Raw genomic sequence first — 20,093 nt, 5'->3', positions numbered from 1 at the left:
TCCGGCTCTTTGATTCATGTTTAGGAACCATCAGGGGATGGCACCGTTGACCAAGAGTCCGACTTCCAAGTAGGAGATAGGATTTCATGAAATACTACCTTTATGTAAATTAAAGTTTAAGTTATTAATGTTTCTTCTTTCCTATTAAAAAGAAAAAGATTTATGTTTAGGAATTACATAATGAAAACAAATATTTTACCACACGTAGCAGTGTGATATGTTAATTATTTTGGATTAATCAAATAAACACTCAAGACTGTGTGGTTCAAATATTTAGGCATAGTTTATGAGAGACTGATTTTTCCATTGATAAATTTGCTGAGGGTATTTCCTATAATATGCCCATTTTACTGTCATTATGGGATGAACAAACTTGAAAAACGGATGGTAATTCTCACTGCAGTTGAAGAAGAGCACGCTCTTTGTTTAACATCGCGCGTCTAGATTTTGGCCGTGCGGTTTATCTCCAACCACAGACGTCTGACTCTCAGCAATGCAGTTAACATTTTGTCGCTCAACGAAACTATCCAACGGCTAGATCCAAAAGCTATATATGAATTCCTATAAATACTAATTTCTCACATCATTATCAAATTACCCCTCCTTCAAACCTCAAATATCACGCAAAATCTCTTCTAACTTCAATATAATTTGTTGAAAGATATCTCGACCATTGTCAGTTTATCGAGCTCTGTCTACTCGAAAGAAAATTTGGCTATTTGCAGAAACTACGTGTTACAAACTAGCTTGCTAGAGCACAAACATCGAGTGTGAATTTCTGGCAGGATATTTATGAAAGTTCAGCAGTGACACATGTAACCCGAGTAATCGTGCTACATGTGACATATAATCTCGTTTTTAGACAATTAGCAAAGAATTAATGTAGCTTTAACCATGCCATTCAATCGCTTTAGAATTAGGGGTGAAACTGATGTTGAGATGGTAAGAAGATCTGTAGAGGAATGACAAAGTAGTACAAGGGTAGTATTTCATTTCGAATGTTGTTTCGAAATCCTTCATGTGTTGAACAAATTCAACCATTTTCCATGAAGATGTCAATTGAGTGGTCAGTTACAAGTCTTTTGATTGGTAAACTGAGTTAGTAAATTGAATGGTTGTTTCTAACTAGTATTAAATGCAATGCTTAATTTAAGATATATGTGATTTGATTTCAACAGAAAGCAATACTTTTCATTAATTAAATACAATTACATTAGTAGCAAAAATAAAAGTTACAAGTCTTCTAATATCGTTCATCATTGCCTTATTCACCTTGATTACATTCTCCAAGACTCAGAATATTCCCAATTGCCAACAAATTTGAAAATTGACCTATATCTCTTTATTGTTGAAAAGAAAAAGTGGGTGTTTGTAAAACAAAGTAGTAGTTTCTAAAAACGTAAAAGTGTTTTCTTGTGGTGCAACATGATGAAGTAGAAAAGTGTCTTGTATCTGGGTGAATTACTTGATATTGGGAAAGAAACATAGTTTGTGGAGTAGTTTATGGCACTTGTTCTTACAAGTAATGTCAGACCTATCGCAACCATCTGGATTTACAGATATGGACTTAATCCAAACACGGTATCTTCCTGTCGTCTGAAAGTGCAAAGCCATCATTTATTGATTTATCCAATACAAACTGTTAATCCATGTCTTCAATTGATGTTCATCGGCATCCACATTGTAATAAGGATAGGTACGTTCCATAGTTGTTGGAACTATTGGGATCGTGGTTGGCTCTCTTTGTAAAGTTATACCTGGCAACTCCCAATATATTTCATACATATGTGACAAAGATGATAAAGAACTTTCATCTGTTGGGTAGGTCATAAAGCATGGTTCTTATGGAGGCAACTGACTAGGAATGATAGACATATGATGACCCATACGAGCTAACCTTTGGAAATCAAACCCCCAAATGTGCATGTTGTGAACACCAATTCTCGGCTTTGCAATTCTTTGGTACCACTTGAGATACATATTTATTTGAACATTTGATTCAAACCTCTGCTCTGAGATATATCATAACCCATCAAAATTTGATGCAGAGACTTACATATGTTTGGTGGGGTTAATCACCTTTGTAAAATTAATCTGTAACTGGAGAAGTAGTCTATTTCCTATGTACCAGACACCTCTATTCATTTCCGGGGTGAAAAAACAACTCTTCAAAGTGAATGATCTAGAATAGCTTGTACCTCAGGATCTGCAAACTCGGAAAAACTGTAGTAAATATGAACAACAACATTCTGTGCGCTCGGTTTCATTTGTTGATATCCTTCAACAAAAGTAGAAAGCATCAATCGTCACCGGAGTACTTATCCCAGTTATTCTTGTAGTACATTTTTATTATCAAAAATGTCCGGGTGTTATCTTTAAGAACTAGTTTACCAGCACGAAAGTACGTGTACCACCAATACTGGAAATAAATTCAAAATTTAGCATTTTAACCATGTTTATGGTCAAAAAAAGTTACTCAATCTAAAAATATATTTTTTTTTTAGATATTTACCTCTATAATGCTCCAGAAACCAGTGAAGTTGGTTATACCTATGGATGTTGCACCAATGTCGTGGTACATTTTCGCTAAAATTGCAGACCCTCAGTCATGATATGGTGCACCATGAATATATTGTAACGCTTCAATACAACCAATACGAGAAACACTGGTTGAGTCAAGAAAGAACGTTCGTTTGACTCAATAAAAATAACACAAAAATTATTTTGAGTTCATCATATTCAGCTTCATTAGTTGGGCCTGTCTTGATAGTAGGAAAGCTTTTAACGCTAAATAATGTATTACATCTCCTTTCAACTCTTTATGATCTTGTTGCATATTTGATTCCTAAAACAATGGAAGAAGCGTCTTCCATTTATGAATTGACACTCATGTGTTTTGGTTATATGGCATGGGGGATCCCACACAAAATGGTATTCCACAAATGAACAAATCTAGGGGTAATTCTTACAACAAGAATGATATCATTTAATTATTTATTTTAGTTTAATCAACAATTGTTTAAAAATATATATTAAATTTAATTTAATAAAATACCAATTTCAAAGTCTACGAAATAGAACGTGTGCGTCCTATGACACGACCATACTATCAATGTTTGAATAATAACATTGTTGTGTTTTTAAAATTTATAAGATAAAACCAACACCAGGGATATCTATCTTCTCTTTTTGGGACTACACTAGTTAGAGCTGGATAAACAAGATTGAAGTCTTTGTATCCACCTCCCGTTATATGATATCCAGACCGGTCTTGATGCCCTGGCACATGAGTTGGAACAAAGTTTGAACCAGCAACTACATTCGGCGAGCAAAATCAACATCAAGATTTTGAGTACAACCAATCGACATTTGTAGCACACCAGTATTCGATTTAGTTTTCCCCTTAAACTATTAATGACGCTCTTCTTTTTTGTAAAATAATTTCTACCAAAAACTGTATTGAACAAGTTGAAGATTTTGTTTAGAAAAAATAGGAAGAAGAGAGTGGAGTGGTGTGAGTTAAAATGGTTGAAAATATGAGAATTTATAGTGTTTGAAAGTTGTAGCCATAGGCAATTCTTCTCCAGCCTCCTGCGGATCTACTCCAACTGCCCGCCGTTAGCCTTCCAACCCCCGTGAGTCAACTCAAGCCGCGAGTCCTAGATTCAACCGTGCGCTTCTTCTTCTTCAGCTTCCAAGTTCATTTTCCTATAATGAAAAAGCTCGTTTTCCCATCCGCCTAGTTGATTAAATTTTCCATTTTGCAGATCACCATATGAATTTCCCTAAGAAAGAGATAAACTTCCAAAGTGGTCAGGTGGTGGAATAATAGACCTCCTTTTTTTTTAATCTTATATTGAACGTCCAAACGGGAGTTATTACAAATTCTGCTATTTTTTTTTCGTTCTTTTGAAGCGTTGCTAACATTTTAGTGTGCAGGTTGTGTATCCTTTTCTTTGTTGTTTATTGGTCTTTAATTTTGTATGGCCCCTAGGCTTCTTTTTATATCTAATAAAGTCATTAACTAGGTTATTTTTGGTTCCATGGCTAATAAAGTTATTAGCCATGACTAATAAAGTTATTCGATTAGTTATTTTTGAGTTATTTTTGGTTCCATGGCTTATAAAGTTATTCGATTTAGTAAAAAAAAATTGTTACTCTTTTTCAAAATGTCTCCACAAAAATGAATTCAGTTGCCGATGACTCTAGAATACGGTGGTAAAGTCATTAACTAGGTGACAATACCAGTAACCTAAGTTCCAAATTCATCTGTGCCAGTTTAAAAGAAGAAAATTGAATACAATTTCAATAACCTTGAAAAAGGTTAATGGTGTTCTTGATTAGACAGAGAACATAAATCTCAGTACAAAAGAATTAAAAACAGTATTAAAGTTTATATATATATATATATGCACTAATAACCCACACTAAAAAACTAAACAAGAAGTATGTGAAACACATGAGTACAAGATAAACACTTAGGGATAGAAGTATGTTAGATACACGAGTGCAATAAAATCGATAACGGAACCTGTAAACCCTTTGTGAAGATGTAGGTGGAACCACTTTGAGCTTAGATATGAGCATAGAAAACCTTGGGCCATGTAAACCCTTTGTGAAGATGTCAGTTATCTGATCCAATGTAAAAACATAACACATATTAAATTTTCTAATGAAGTGATAATCAATGTGAGCATGTTTCATTCTAGAAGGATGAATTGGATTTGATGCTAATGAAGTAGAACCTATATTGTCACAACCAAGTATATGAATTGCAAGGAGAGAGAATTGCATATCATTTAGTAAGTAACTGATCCACATAACTTTAGAAGCACCATGAGCAAGAGTCTTATATTCAGCTTATGTGGAACTTCTCGAAACTGTAAATTGCTTCCTCGAAGGCTAAGATACTGGATTATTTTCTAAAAATATACAATATCCCCCACTTTTTCAAAAGTTACCAGCCAATTCAGCATCTGAAAACCAAGAAGAAAAAAAGTTCATTTACTGAATTCAATTTCATGGATGAGAGTAGTTTGGTGTACCTTAAAATCCTTTTGGCTGCTGCATGATGAGATATAGATGAATGCTGACAAACAAGATTCACTGCAAAGGATATTTCAGGTCTAGTTCATGTAAGATAATGTAGTGCACCTATAATGGACATGTATTCTATAGGATTTTCAAGTAAATCACCATATGAATTTGATAGTTTGAAGTTAGAAGCAATAGGTGTCTGACAAGCCTTTTCACCTTCCATATTTGTCCTTTCGAGTATATCAAGTTCATATTTAGTTTGCCTAAGAAAGATAGTTGAATTTATTTACTGTAACTTTAAGAATCAAAAGATAGTGAACATCTTCCAAATCCTTGATAGGAAACAACTTTTGCAAGTCAGAAATGACATTCTGAAGAAAAACAGAATTTGAGCCTGTTAAGAAAATATCATCTGTATATATATCAGTGCAACTATAATCTGCTCACCCATTTTGTGTACAAACAAATAAAAATATGAAGATGATGAAACAAACTTCAGTGAAGTGAGAGCATTCTCCAGCTTCTTATACCAGGCCCTTGGAGCCTGTTTCAGACCATAAATTGACTTTTGAAGTAAACACACATGATTTTGCTTCTCTCCATCAACATATCCAGGAGGTTGAGTCACAAACACCTGCTCCTGAAGACCATCATACAAAAATGCATTACTAACATCAAGTATTGAACAACATATAAAGTATAATTCTTATTCTTATTGTTTTAGCTACTGGACTAAATATCTTAGCAAAGTCAATTCCTTTTTGTTGATGAAAGCCTTTTGCAAATAGTCTAGATTTATATTTATTAATTGTACCATCAGGATTCTGTTTATTCTGAAGACCCACTTGCACCCAACAATATTTTGATCTGGAGAAGGATCAACAAGTGACCAAGTACCAGCATTCTTCAAAGCTTTTTACTCACTATCTAGAGCAGGTAGCTAGACTTTACTATTCTTTGCCGGACTCACACAAGTAGGTATAGTAAAATCACACAGTAATGCAACAGGTAATGTATATTTTGTTGCATGGTAAGAGTTTGGTTTTACAATACCATTTTTAACTCTAGTAAGCATGCTATGATCATTCACAAGTATAGGATGCGGAGATGCAAGAGATAAAAAAAAGCAGAAGAAGATGTTGAAAGAATATTGGCATCATGAGGAGCTAATTTAAGAACTAAAATACTGGTAATAAATGAAAGAATAAAATTGGTGTATGAAGTAACAAAATCCGAAGAGGAAGTCATTGATTGAAAATAAAAAAACATACTTATTGAACTGAACATTTCTAGAAATGTAAAATCTGCCAATGGTGGGATCAAGATATTTATACCCTTTATAAGATTGACTATATATAGCCAAGAAAGTTTATTTATAGTATAGGGTTTTAACCATGGAAAACATGCACAACCAATCACTTTAAGAATTGAATAATCTGGCTTTTTATGAAATGGAAACTCAAAAGGTGAAATGAAACCAATTGATCTAGCTGGAAGTCTATTTATAAGATAGTTAACTGTATGAAAAGCACTTACTCAAAATTTAGTAGGTAAATCATATTGTTTGAGAAGAGTTCTAGCTATACATAGAATATTTTTGTGGTTGACCTCGGCAGCTGCATTATGTTCTGGAGTATAAGGACAAGTCATCTCATGATGAATTCCTTTTGAAATAATTTTCTTTTTCTAAAAGATTGTTCACAAATTCACCACCACCATCAGTTCTAATGCATTTGATAGGAAAAAAAAAAAAGAAAAATCCCAATATAAGTTGCAAAAGAGATGAAATCATTTTTAAAGTTAGATTTATTGATTAAGAGAAATATCCAACATAATTTGGAGTAGTCATCTACATTCATAGTAGAAAACCCCAGAAACAGAAACAACATGATAAAGACCCTTAATATCCATATGCAACAACTCCACGAGGTTGAGATACATAGTTACAAGATACTTGAAAAGGTAATTTATGAATTCTATGGGCTTTATATTCATTACAAAAGAAAGGTTTACTAGACAAATGATAGATGTTAAGCTGATGTTTCAATATTCAGAAGTGGTTTAAAGGATGGATGATCAAGTCTCCTATGAAGATCGGTGATGTCAGGAGCTTCAGCAGATAAGGCATGAGGTAAATTTTTGAATTTGAATACAAGTTATTTTTATGTGGACCTTGTAAAAGAGTCCTCTCAGATTTCACTTCCTTCACAACAAAACCATGAGAATAAAAGGTTATCCCATAATTATTGTCAGATGTGAATTTATGTATTGAAAGTAAATTGCAAAAGGCATCTGGAACAATTTAGATTTTGTTAAGAAAGGATAATTGATCATTAGCATGTTTACTAGATGTACCTTTTTTCTTTAATAGTAAAGAAGATACATTAAGAACTTAAATTTTAATTTACATAAAATGAGTATTTCATGAGATCTCGAAATTCTTGAGCGGAGACTCGATACGCCGACCTCTTACTTGAGAGTCAAGCTCCTGGCCAACTAGGCCATCCCCTGATGGTTTTACTAGATATACCTGGATGTGTGATATTCATACCTTGACCATTGGATGTAGTTATTTCTTCAGAACCTTCATATGGAGTCTGAGTGATCAAGTATGATCAGAAGTATTGTGATGATTTGCTTCACTATACGCATACCATTTACAAAGATATCAGTTGTAGCCAACATAGCATTGAGATTGGATGGAGGCTATCTCCCTTGATAAAAAAAATATAGTTTCTGATTGCAAGTCATAACAATATGGCCTTGTAGTTGACAGATTTGACATGATGACTTGTCAGTAGCACCAGAACCTCTACCTAAAGTATTTCTTGAAAATATTGCCGGATTTGGATACTGACCAAAGTTTATTCCTCTAGTATTACCTCTTGAGTAACCACCTCTACAGAAATTTGAGGTGTGAACAACAATTGGTTTAGCTTTATTAGAGGATCTGGTAAATAAGATTACTAACTCCTCAATAAGCAACAAATTGTGTAAATCTTGTGCATTAACTGGTGGAAATCTTATGTGAATAGATGTGACATTAGGAGCATAATCAGATGACAATCCAGATACAATACTTACAACCAATTTATTGTCAGATACAAGACAACTAGCTGCAGCAAGCTGATCTTGCAGTTTCTTGACTTCAACAAGAAACGAAGAAACAAATCCACTCATTTTCAAATTCTGTAGCTTGGTACACAATTGAATTACATAAGTAGTAGAGGTTTGAGAAAATCTTGCATTAATAGCATTCCCCAAACCAGCTGAAGTATCATCACCAACAACGTAGCATATTATATAATCGAAAATAGTGGATGGAAACCACAAAATTAAGGTAGAGTCTTCTGCTCGCCAGGTTGTGTCCAAAGGACTTATGGTATCTTTATGCTCAACAATCTTAGATGGAAAATGATATGCACCATCTACATATTTGATAACTTGAAAGTTTCAAAATAAGGGTAACGTGAGAGATTCCCAAGTAATAAATTATCATCCTTAAGTTTGAGAGGAATAATATTAGTTATAGTATTGAGAGATAAAGATGAGATACGAACTGGATCCATAGTTAGATCTAAAATCAAGATTGAATCACAAATCAAGAAGAATGGAAAAAAGAAGAAGATGAAATTGCTTTGATTTTTAGTGAATGGAGAAAAAATAATACTAGATCTTAAGAAAACAACAAGATCTAGAACAAGAAGATGATCAAAAACCTGAAATGAGATCAGAAAACATTCAAGAACCACAACCAACACAATTATAGATCGTTGAAGAAGATGAAAGTAAACTGAAATGATGAAAAAGAAGGTAAATTCTCCGGCGGAACAGATGGAGATCGAGAAAACCTTAAAATATAACTAATTCTGAGTCTGATATCATAGTAACCTTGAAAGAGGTTAGTGGTGTTCTTGGTCAGAAAATATTAGTGTTTATATATACACTAATAACCGACACTAACAAACTAAACAAGAAGTGTGTGAAACACACGAGTAAAAAATAAACATTCAGACACAGAAATGTGTTGGACACACGAGCACAATTAATTTCTTAACATAACTTGTTATCCTACACTGCATTATTTGCTTATCCTGTACCACATCATAATACTATCAATCTGTGTAATTAAATTTGACATTATCAATTGGTTAACTTAATGACAGAGGATCTCATCATTCCCTTTGCAATTATTAATATTAAGTCAAACTACTATATTGAAGAGCGTGTTTGGATGCATCTTACGAAGTTATTTTTTGACTTTGTTTGGATGCATCTTAAGAAGTTATTTTTGACCTTTAGGAGTGAAAAAAATCAAATTAGTTTGATGTAGTGTTTTAAGAACTGAACCGGACCGGACGGTCCAACCGGTAAACCCGTGACCCAGAATAAAAAATGTGTTGGTTCAGTGTTGACCCAACAATTGTTTAAAAAAGCCGTTAAAACGGAGGAACCGGCCGATCCAACCGGTGAACCAGCTGACCCGGACGGGTTTTCACCCGGTACACGCGGTTGCTTCCTCATCGAAGATTTTTTTTGTCACCAAAATTTATCTCAGTTTTGAATCCAATAGATAAGTTGATTTCTAACTTGTATAGAAAAGATCGCTCACTTAAACGGCTACGAGGAACTTCTGTAAATAAGAAGAAGAAAAACAAAGTATATCAACCAAGACCTGTTTGAGATTTATGATGATCAATGATATAGGTTAAAGAAAAAACGTTTCTGACATGCCCTAATATCACTACTACCACTCCTGATTGTATTAATATTAGCATATGAAGAAGGAGAAGAATATGTATCGCAAAATTGCATCACTATTATTAATATCATATCGGGTCTTCTCCATTGCATCAATTGCAAAAATGAAACAGAGTAGTTGTTGTAGAAAAAAATCCATCTAATCTAATCTAACCTATCTTTTATTCTTTCACTCCAATTTTAATCCCTATTAATTTTAAAAGTTTTTTTGTGAGAAATCAGTAATCAAAGACTTGATGAGATATGCAATGAGAAGCAGAAACTATCTAAGAAAGAAGAAAAAGAAAGACTGTATAGAAGAGACGGAGGGACCGAGGAAGTAGCATCTTCCTTGTCATAATTTTTTTTAATGAAATGAAAATATATTGAACACTAGAAGTTATACAACAAGATGTTTTTTCCCTTCACAATCCCTTTTAAAATATATTGGGAGTTGGTTTCTATAAAATAACATTTATTTATACAATTCCACTTAGCCAACTTCTTTAGCATTGTAGCCCCTATGTGCATATTTGATATCGACTAAAACATTATGCTCCAGCATAGAAAGCACATTATTAAGAATCGCCTTTTTCCTCCAATCACAACTAGACGGCTTTCTGTTCAAAAAACTAACGACATTGTTGTAATCTGACCTGATTTTGATATTTGTTTGATTCATCTCCCTTGACCATTCCATTGCCCTCTTGATGACTATTTGTTCTTTTAAGCACTAGACTGGATGTCCAGATTTTTGCTTGGAATATCAATGTCAATGCTCATTTGATAGAGGTTAAATGCAACATTATAACTATGTCAATCAAGTTTAAGGGTGTATTTTTTTTATTTATCTTGTATGTATGGGGAATTAAACACAAGTAGGAGAACATAACAATGGGATTGTATTCAAAATCTCAGTGAAAACTTAAAGGGGCCTTGGATATTAATGGGGAATTTGAATGTTTTTTTAGACAGTAGTGAGAAAGAAGGTGGAAATGAATCGTCGTATAGTGCTTCATCCATGATTCAAACTGTTATTCAACAGTTAGGACTCATAGATTTAAAATTTCATGGTGACCCGTTTACCTGGTCGAATGAGCAAGAAGGTGAGGAAAATATTAAGGAAAGAATATATATAAGTTTGGTTAGTGTCAAATGGTTTGAAAACTTCCCAGATATTATTTTCCAACATCTTATAAGAGTAGCTTCTGATCATAACCCATTATTTATCGAACTATATCCTGTTAGACGGATCCAAGGTAGGTGTCATGTGCATTTCCAAAGGTTAGTTGTGTTAACTCTGAAGGGTTCCCTTATCAATAATGCGTGTGCATAAATCGACTTGTCGGATGCGAATTATTGGCTAGTAGAGAGTCAGTGTTAGCATGACACTTGTACAAACCCGATTGGGTGCTTATGGTTTTCTCTTTCTTTCCTTGTTGTATTTAAGTTGTAGGAAAACCCGTTTTTAGGTAGATAATAAATAATTGATGTGTTCTTGTCTGCAACGGCAGAGTTATCTTGTTCCAACTCATTCTCGTTCAAATTTCAGTTACAATTAATTGTAAATCGTATTAAGAATAATACAAATTGGTATTCAGATCCGTTCCTTCCTATCACAATTTTTTTTTCTCACCATGGTTGTTCAAACCTGTAAAGAGCTCACTGATGCTTCTAATCGGCAACAAGCTCAGATCGATAAAATTCAACACCAACTCGATTCGATGCTGACTAAATATGAATTCGAAAGCAGAATGAAAGCTAATTTTGAAGCTCAAATGTCAATTTTGACGAAAACATTTCAGTCTCAAATGGAAAATTTTCATTCAACCAAAAATTTTGAACAAGGTGACCATAGTGGATCTATGGGTAATCAAACTGGTTTTGCTGATGATGAGGGTGTTCATCGTTTCCAATCTCACTCGGGCGGCCGTGATTTTCACCACCGTCCACCAAGAACGGATTTCCCACGTTTTGATGGTGAAAAACCCAAGAGCTGGATTCACAAATATGGATATTATTTCCAGATGCAAGCTGTGCCAGAATTCAACAAGGCTGTAATGGCAACCATCCACCTTGATGGCAAGGCAGGTAAATGGTTTGAGAATTTCCGTTTGAATAAACATCACATCTCATGGCCAGAACTAGCTGAGAGTGGTTGCTTTCATTTTGAAAACCCTGCTCATGATAATATAATTGGTATCTTTAATAAATTAGCTCAACTGACCACCGTTGAAGCATATTTTGAAGAATTTGAGTATTACAAGGCTTTACTGCTCAGTGTTCATAAGGATTTTCCTGAATCATATTTCATTGCTAGTTTTATTAGTGGCCTAATGATCGCTGTCGTATGCGTCAAAGATAAGAAAGAGTTCGTTCCCATAGAGAGGCTTTTGTTGTTACCAAATTTCAGTTTCTTAGTAACCAATGGGGGGATTTTTGTTTTAGAAAAGCAATAAAAATAATTGAAAGCAATAAAATATGAAAGTAATCAATAAGAGGAAGATATTGGTCACGGGATAGTATCATTCACAAACATGTATTTTCATCAATGAATAGAATTGGTATTTTAATCTCTCATTTACTAAAAGTCCTAGGATACCTTGATTGCAAGTATACCCCGCTAATTCCCTGATTTCATCACAACTACATTAAAAGATGCATATGTGAATTCTTCCTAGAAAGCAACCCAAAGTGTAAAAGAACATTTAAGTTTAACTCCCTAAAAGCTTTAAGTTTTATGGAATAATACCAATCAAGGCAATCAAACGTGTAAAAGCATTAATTCGATTTAACCAAGGTTATGATTCATTTGTGACTAGTAGGATATTTCAATACAAGCACTACCCACAATTATGCTACTTAGAATCAGGGATAAACAACTTTTTCGTATTTAAAACCTTAATATAGCTTTAGAAATGAATGCAAAACGGATTGATTCCGTACTCAACCAAACAAACAATCAAATCATAAGACAATATAAACCATGAATCATAAACAATAAATTATTGAGACAGAACTAATGCACTGAATCAAAAATCATGTTGAGAAATTAACTTTATCCCATAACCAATAATATGTGTTTAGCTACTCATAGATTTTGAGTTCATCATAATCATAATCAATAATGAAATGAAGAATATGAAAAATAAATGAAAGCAAACCCTAGTCGCCGCTCTCTAAAACTCTAAATAGAAAAAATACGTCATCCCCCAAAAGAGAAGAACTTTTCATTTTTGTAGGTTTTCTCCAACTTCTAAGATTAGGTCCAATCTCCAAAGTCCAATAACAAGATGTCCACTAAGCCCATATGTGAGGAGTACCGAAGTGAAAATATGTCCCAAAAGAGGTCGCCAGAAAACTGGTAAAGTGGCCGGAACTTGGACGAAAATGTCACCGGGAAACATATCAGGTGACCTGAACTGTCACCGGTCAATAGTCAAACGACCGAGTCAATACGGTCAAGCTCACTGAGTCAATGCGAGTCATCTGGGTTAAGACAGAGTCAGACTCAGCTGGGCTTAGTGTTTTTGGCCTAGGCCATTGCAGTGGCTATGACCAGTGTTGCGCCATCTTGGTACTTCATGAGCATAGTGTCGCACTCCTCCTCTGCAATCCTGGGCATTCATATAACTTATGAATACTCATTCAACACCACAAACTTTGAATTTCATTCACACATTCATACTCCAGCCTTCTTTGTAGATATCAGCATCTGTCCATTCTTCCATGTATAGCAGCAGTACAAACTTCCAATTATCACAACTACCATGCTAGCTCACCCCATTAACAACTTCATCTCCTTGTACCTTCTGCATTTCCCACCAACTTCAGATTCCATTGCTAAGCATACATTTAAAGCCATTCAAACCATCAGTGCCTTCTTATCCTCCACTGCAACCAGCAAAAGCTCTGAGTAGCAGCACCGGAATCCTTGCAATCTCCATATCAGTCACAGATTCAACAACTCCAGCTGCATCTGCATTTCCAACTGCAACATCACCTATGAAATATCACGTCCACCAGGAAGAATACCACCAATTCCATCTGAACTGCAATCTCGATTTTAGCTTCAGCTCAGCCGCAACTTTAACAACATACAAACTTCCATTCAAGTTCATTCCGCAGTCACACAAACTCCTCTTCCAGTTGTTACACTAGCATCCCATCTCAGCTGCTCCATTGCACCAACTGCAATCAACACAAGCCATCAATAACAACATCAGTGCCATTCTCTGTCTGCAGCTGCTCTTGTAAGTTCCTCCCCAGTCCCATATTTTCTCTGTTGGAAAACGATTAATAAAAAATATTTTTTTAAAGTTTTAAAAAAAATTATAATTTATTGTTTTCTTTTGTGAATGAAACTTATTAGTCCCACATTGTGGAGTTTCCAATTTTTAGTAGTTTTAAGAAACTATATAAAACTTTTAGTCCCACATAGGGGTGTTTTTCTTCTTAAGTTGTATTTGTCAATTATATAAACAAATTCACTATTTTTGTAAAATCTATGGGAAAGGGGATTCTCTATTTTTTAGAGAGACCCCCAAGGGAAAATATTTTATGGTGATTACTCTAACGTTCGCGATTTTCCTTAACGGTTTTTTCGGAGTTCCCAAGCTCAAGTTGAGCATCTACTACATATGCTAGTAGTAGGTGTATTAGGGTGTTTTATCCTGGAGATATCCGTCCTGTGAGGGCTATATCATCACTCTTGAGTGTAGCTGGGCGCTAATGTCTTAAGGGCAGCGTGTTGAACACGTGACTCACTCTGTTTTTCCAAAGTTTTGCCTTGTTGTTGTTGTGGAGATATGAGAAGCTCGTTCGTTTCATCAATCGATCACTTCCACTATAAATGAGCTAAGTATTAATTACTTTTGCTTATTTGATTTTCTTTGTTTTTGGTTATTGCACCCAACAAACTTAAGACACTATTTTTTAGAGAGACCCCCACTTAAGACATTAAAATTTGTAATAATCGAAAATGGTTGGTTGGTTTGTGAATCATGGATGTTAATTGTGGAGTGAAAAACAAAAACGAATTTTTGGACAGATGTAGAGTTTCGAGTTTATCTCTTAACCTAAAAGGAATTTCGATGAACCCTTTTGACACAACGTAGTAGGCATCCTGATAGTTACCCATGTAAAATTTCAGAATTTTTGGAGTTGTAAAAGTATTTTTTTTTGATATTTTACAAAACAGAGAAACGTTCCTGAAAAATTCTGACGGGCAGAATTTTGTTGTTAACTAAAGTAGTTTTTATGGGGTAACCATGAGTTTTTTTTATATGGTGGTTCAAAGGAAGTTTATAAATCTAGATATTATCTTCAAAACTCATATTTTATCTGAACTAAGGTTTGTGAGATGTGGTGTATTAGGTGATTGGGAAATTACCGTGTCCGTGGTCAGAGTATAAACGAAGTTTGTGACATGAAATTGAAAAGGAACATGACTACCAGGCGCATGTGGATGAACACAAGTCTTCCAAAGCTGACAAAGGCGAGAACATCAAACACAACTCTAAGCGTAGTCTTCATAAGAAAGGTATGTTTCGTAAAACTGAATCCGACATTACTTTAATTAAGGGTGATTATTATGTTTGTAAAATTCCTGGCCATACGGCAACAAAGTGTAGACAACATAAAACCTCAATAAGTAGAAAGTTAATGTTAATTTAGTTGAAACAAATTAGAACGAGTTCATTGAAATGATGTCGGAAGTTATTTTAATAACCAATGTGAGAGACTGGTGGGTGGACTCTGGAGCCACTAAGTATGTTTGTTGAAACAGAGACCTGTTCACCTCTTATTAGAGGATAAGGGATGTCGAGAAACTCTATATGAGTAACTCATCTGCGACAGAGGTTGCATAAAAGGGAAAGGTCGAGCATAAGCTCATATCTGTAATATTCTCACACTGAATGAAGTTTTCATGTTCCGAGCATATGAAAGAATCTTATATCTTGTTCTCTTGAAGATGGTAAAATATTGAAGATCTTAATTAAATATGGAAAACTTGTTATAACTAAGGGCATTGATTTTTTAGGCAACAGTTATAGGACTTAGGGTCTATATAAGTTTAAAGGAAAATCTGATGAAGTGAACATAGTTGATTCTTGTGCTTTCTTTTGTGTGCCTTTGAATGTTTTGCATGGTATACTTGGAACCGTAAAATTATAAGTCAATGCATAATCTTCCTAGCATAGGCTACGTACCCAAATTTAGTTTGGATCTTGAACAAAAAAGTGAAATGAATATGCTATAAAATCTTTTAGCACAAATGTTCAGAGTAATTCTAAGCCTTTAGAATTAATTCAGTTAGGCCTAGTTGACATGAGTTCAACCCAAAACCACTATGGTAAAAGATGGTTTATAACTTTCGTGGATGATTGTACGAGGTACTATCTTGTATACTTTCTTAGGGATAAGGATGATGCCTTAGAAGCCTTAAGATGTATAAACTTGAAGTTCAAAACCAATTAGAAGCCTTGAACTTAACAAATGTATCCTTATGAAGATGATAATTGCCATGTTGATTAGTTCAGGATTACCTGCGGCCTTGTGGGGGGAGGCAGTCCTCTTAACTAGTGTATCCTGAATATAGTACCCTTAAGGATCAGATGAAACTCCATATGATTTATGGAAAGGTAGATGACCTTCTTATGAATGCGTCAAAGTGTGGGGGTGTTTGACTAAGATTGTCATTCCTCTTCCTAAAAGAACTAGATAGAAACCAAAAATGTTGATTGTGTCTTCATATAGGGTATGCTGAGTATACTTCTACATATAGATTTTTGGTTGTGTGTTATGATTTTTCATACTTTGGTGTGATTTTTCTGACTTTGTTGTGAATACTATTATATAATCTAGGGATGCTGAGTTCTTTGGACATGTTTATTCTTAAACCTGTACCTCATTAGAGATGTGTTGTTGATCCCCTAGATTTATTTTCAAATAGTCAGAACTTATCTTAAAGAAAGATGAAGTTAAGGTTGAGCCTAAGAGAAGTAAAACAATTAGACTTGAGACTTCTTATGAAGCCGACTTCATAACATGCCTAGCTTAAATAAGCCCTGGACTTGTAAAGAAGCCTTGATTTCTACTGAAACCTCATTCTGGTAAGAAGCTTTATTTAGTGAAATGGACTCAGTCCGTCGGAACCTGACTTGGGAGGTTTCTAGTTTACCTCCAAAGAGTAAGACCATGAGATGTAAATGAGTCTTTAAGAGGAAACATTAGGTATATGGAATTGTGGAAAAATATTAGGCTAAGTTGGTAGCTAAAGGCTATAACTAAAAGAAGGTGTATATTTCCTTGATTCTTATTCACATGTGACGAGATTTACTTCCGTTGAGATGCTAATTATTATTTTTGTCATAAACAAATTAGAGATACATCAGATGGATGTTAAGGCATCTTTTCTGAAATCGTGAATTAGATAAAGAAATTTACATAGACCAACCTGAGGACTTTGTAGTGAAAGGTTATGATGACAAAGTTTGTAAGTTGAACAAATTTTGTATGTTTTATAAAATAAGCACGTAAACAGTGACATGGAAAATTTGATCATGTGATAATGTGTAGTGGATTTAAGTTAATGAATCTGACAAGTGTATTTACAAGTAACTTGTTAAGGATGCCTGTGTGATTGTATGCTTGTATGTTGATGATATGCTTATACTTGATACAAACATAGATGTGATTAATTCCACTAAAAATATGCATTAAATGAGAACGTTGACTTGAAAGACTTAGGCCATGTTGATGTAATCTTAGGGATGAGGATTAAAAAATAATCTAACATATGTAGTCTTAGTCATTCTCATTATGTTGTATTTGTGCTTAAGAGATACAATCAATGTGATTGTAAGCCTGCTTGTACTCCGTACGATTATTCTTGTAGACTCAAGAAAAAAGGTTAATGGAGTATCTTAACTTGAATACTCAAGAGTTATAGGATGTCTGATGAATTTAATGAACTGTAAGAGTCCAGACATTGCCTATATTGTGAGTAAGTTAAGTAGATATAATTTTAGTCCAGAGCAATAGCATTCAGATGCACTGAGTAGAGTATTATGGTACCTAAAATACTCAATTACCTTTTATTTGATTTATGTAAGGTATCTTGATGTCCTTGAGGGACTTTGTGATGTAAACTGGATAGTTGACTCAGAGGAGTTTAAGTCTACAAGTGGATATGTTTCACTCTAGCATGAGGTTTTTTTTTTGGAAGATTTATAAACAAACATATATTGCTCAATTCATCATGGAATCTGAGAGTATTGAGTTAGATAAAGCACGAGAGAGGGTCGAGTGCCTAAGATGCTTTTTAGAAGACATTCCTATTTGGCATAGGCCTGTGCCAGCTATATCTATACATTGTGTTAGCCAAGCTATAATACCTAAAGTTGAAAATAACTAATCTCAATCGGCGTTATTTCCATTGATTGGATAAAGTCCAAGGAGAATATCGCGCAACCTTTGACGAAAGGTTTATCCCAAGAGATAGTTAGAAATGCATCGAGGGGGAAGGGTTTTAAGTTCATAAATTAAACTTGCCATGAAGGATACTCAACCTTACTGACTGGAGATCCAAAGATCAAGGTTTCGAATGAGACAACTAATTTGTGGTGGGTAAAGGTAAACACTATCAGAGAATTTTATTCTCTGTCCCTTCCTATGGTGTAGACGTGATAGTGTGACTGCATGTGAAGGATGACTTTTAAGAAGTCTTAATGAGTTCTATAGTTTCAATTTAAGATTGAAGTGGGGTGTAGCAGTAACACTCTTTATGGAAACTCACCTATCTGAATGAGGAAGTGGGCCGCTTCCTATGAGAATATGAGCTTTGATTCTCTAGAGCATTCTGAGAAACAAGATATGTCCAGGGCCAAATTGGACAAAACGACACGAGCTTGGCAGAAACCTTGGAGATATCACCCGTGGTTGTTATCACGAATTACATCAAATGATAGCAGTTCAAGACATAGTTCACTGTCTCTAGCAAGTAATTCCGGTAATATCTCACTAAGCAAAGGTTCAAGACCTCATGGACACCTCTGCTTAAAATGGTATTTCCTGCGCTTTTTATGTGATTTTCGTTTTGATGGTTTTGGTATTACTGGAACTTAGGACCTGAAGGTCACTAAGGGTTCACTAGTTCATGCTTTTTCACTTTGGTGAAAGATACCTATAGTCTCACCATGTGAGAACTAAAGATGAAATCTCTCAATACTATTATGATTTGTGCAATCCATAGTATGACCCTGGGGTCAACACACTTTTATGTGAGGGAGAGGACGTAGAAATGACTAGTATGATTTCAACACTTGCACGATCAGTCTGTTTGGATCGTGAGATTGGGATGTTGATTTACCAAGATCTATCTGTGTTTTCATGTTTTATTGAGTTTTCATTCATGTGGGGGATTGTTGGAAAACGATTAATAAAAAATATTTTTTAAAGTATTAATAAAAATTATAATTTATTGTTTTCTTTTGTGAATGAAACTTATTAGTCCCACATTGTGGAGTTTCCAATTTTTAGTAGTTTTAAGAAACTATATAAACCTTTTAGTCCCACATCGGGGAGTTTTTCTTCTTAAGTTGTATTTGTCAATTATATAAACAAATTCACTACTTTTGTAAAATATATGGGAACGGGGATTCTCTATTTGTTAGAGAGACCCCCAAGGGAAAATATTTTATGGTGATTACTTTAACGTTCGCGATTTTCCTTAACGGTTTTTTCGGAGTTGCCAAGCTCAAGTTGAGCATCTACTACATATGCTAGTAGTAGGTGTATTAGGGTGTTTTATCCTGGAGATATCCATCCTGTGAGGTCTATCGCATCATTCTTGAGTGTATCCGGGCGCTAATGTCTTAAGAGCAGCGTTTTGAACACGTGACTCATTCTGTTTTTCCAAAGTTTTGCCTTGTTGCTGTTGTGGAGATATGTGAAGCTCGTTCGTTTCGTCAATCAATCACTTCCACTATAAATGAGCTAAGTATTAATAACTTTTTCTTATTTTATTTTTCTTTGTTTTTGATTATTGCGCCCAACATTCTCTACCATCATAGCTTCCCCATCTGATGAGCAACACACAGCACCTGCAGCTCACTCAACACCATAAGATCAGTGAACATCAAACCCATTTATTCTTCTGCATCTGTTCATGACTTCAACTGAGTCATACCCATTCATTCATTACCACGAAAACCAGTATCGCACCTAACAGTTCCCTACGAACATCAACAGCTGACTCCATTACGACAGTTGCATCTTAGTCCCTGCACCTGCTTCAGTTCTCAACTGCAACC

This window comes from Papaver somniferum, chromosome 6, assembly GCF_003573695.1.
Source record: "Papaver somniferum cultivar HN1 chromosome 6, ASM357369v1, whole genome shotgun sequence".
NCBI classification, from domain to species: domain Eukaryota; kingdom Viridiplantae; phylum Streptophyta; class Magnoliopsida; order Ranunculales; family Papaveraceae; genus Papaver; species Papaver somniferum.
The sequence above is the reverse complement of the archived record's forward strand: the minus strand, read 5'-3'. Positions refer to the sequence as shown.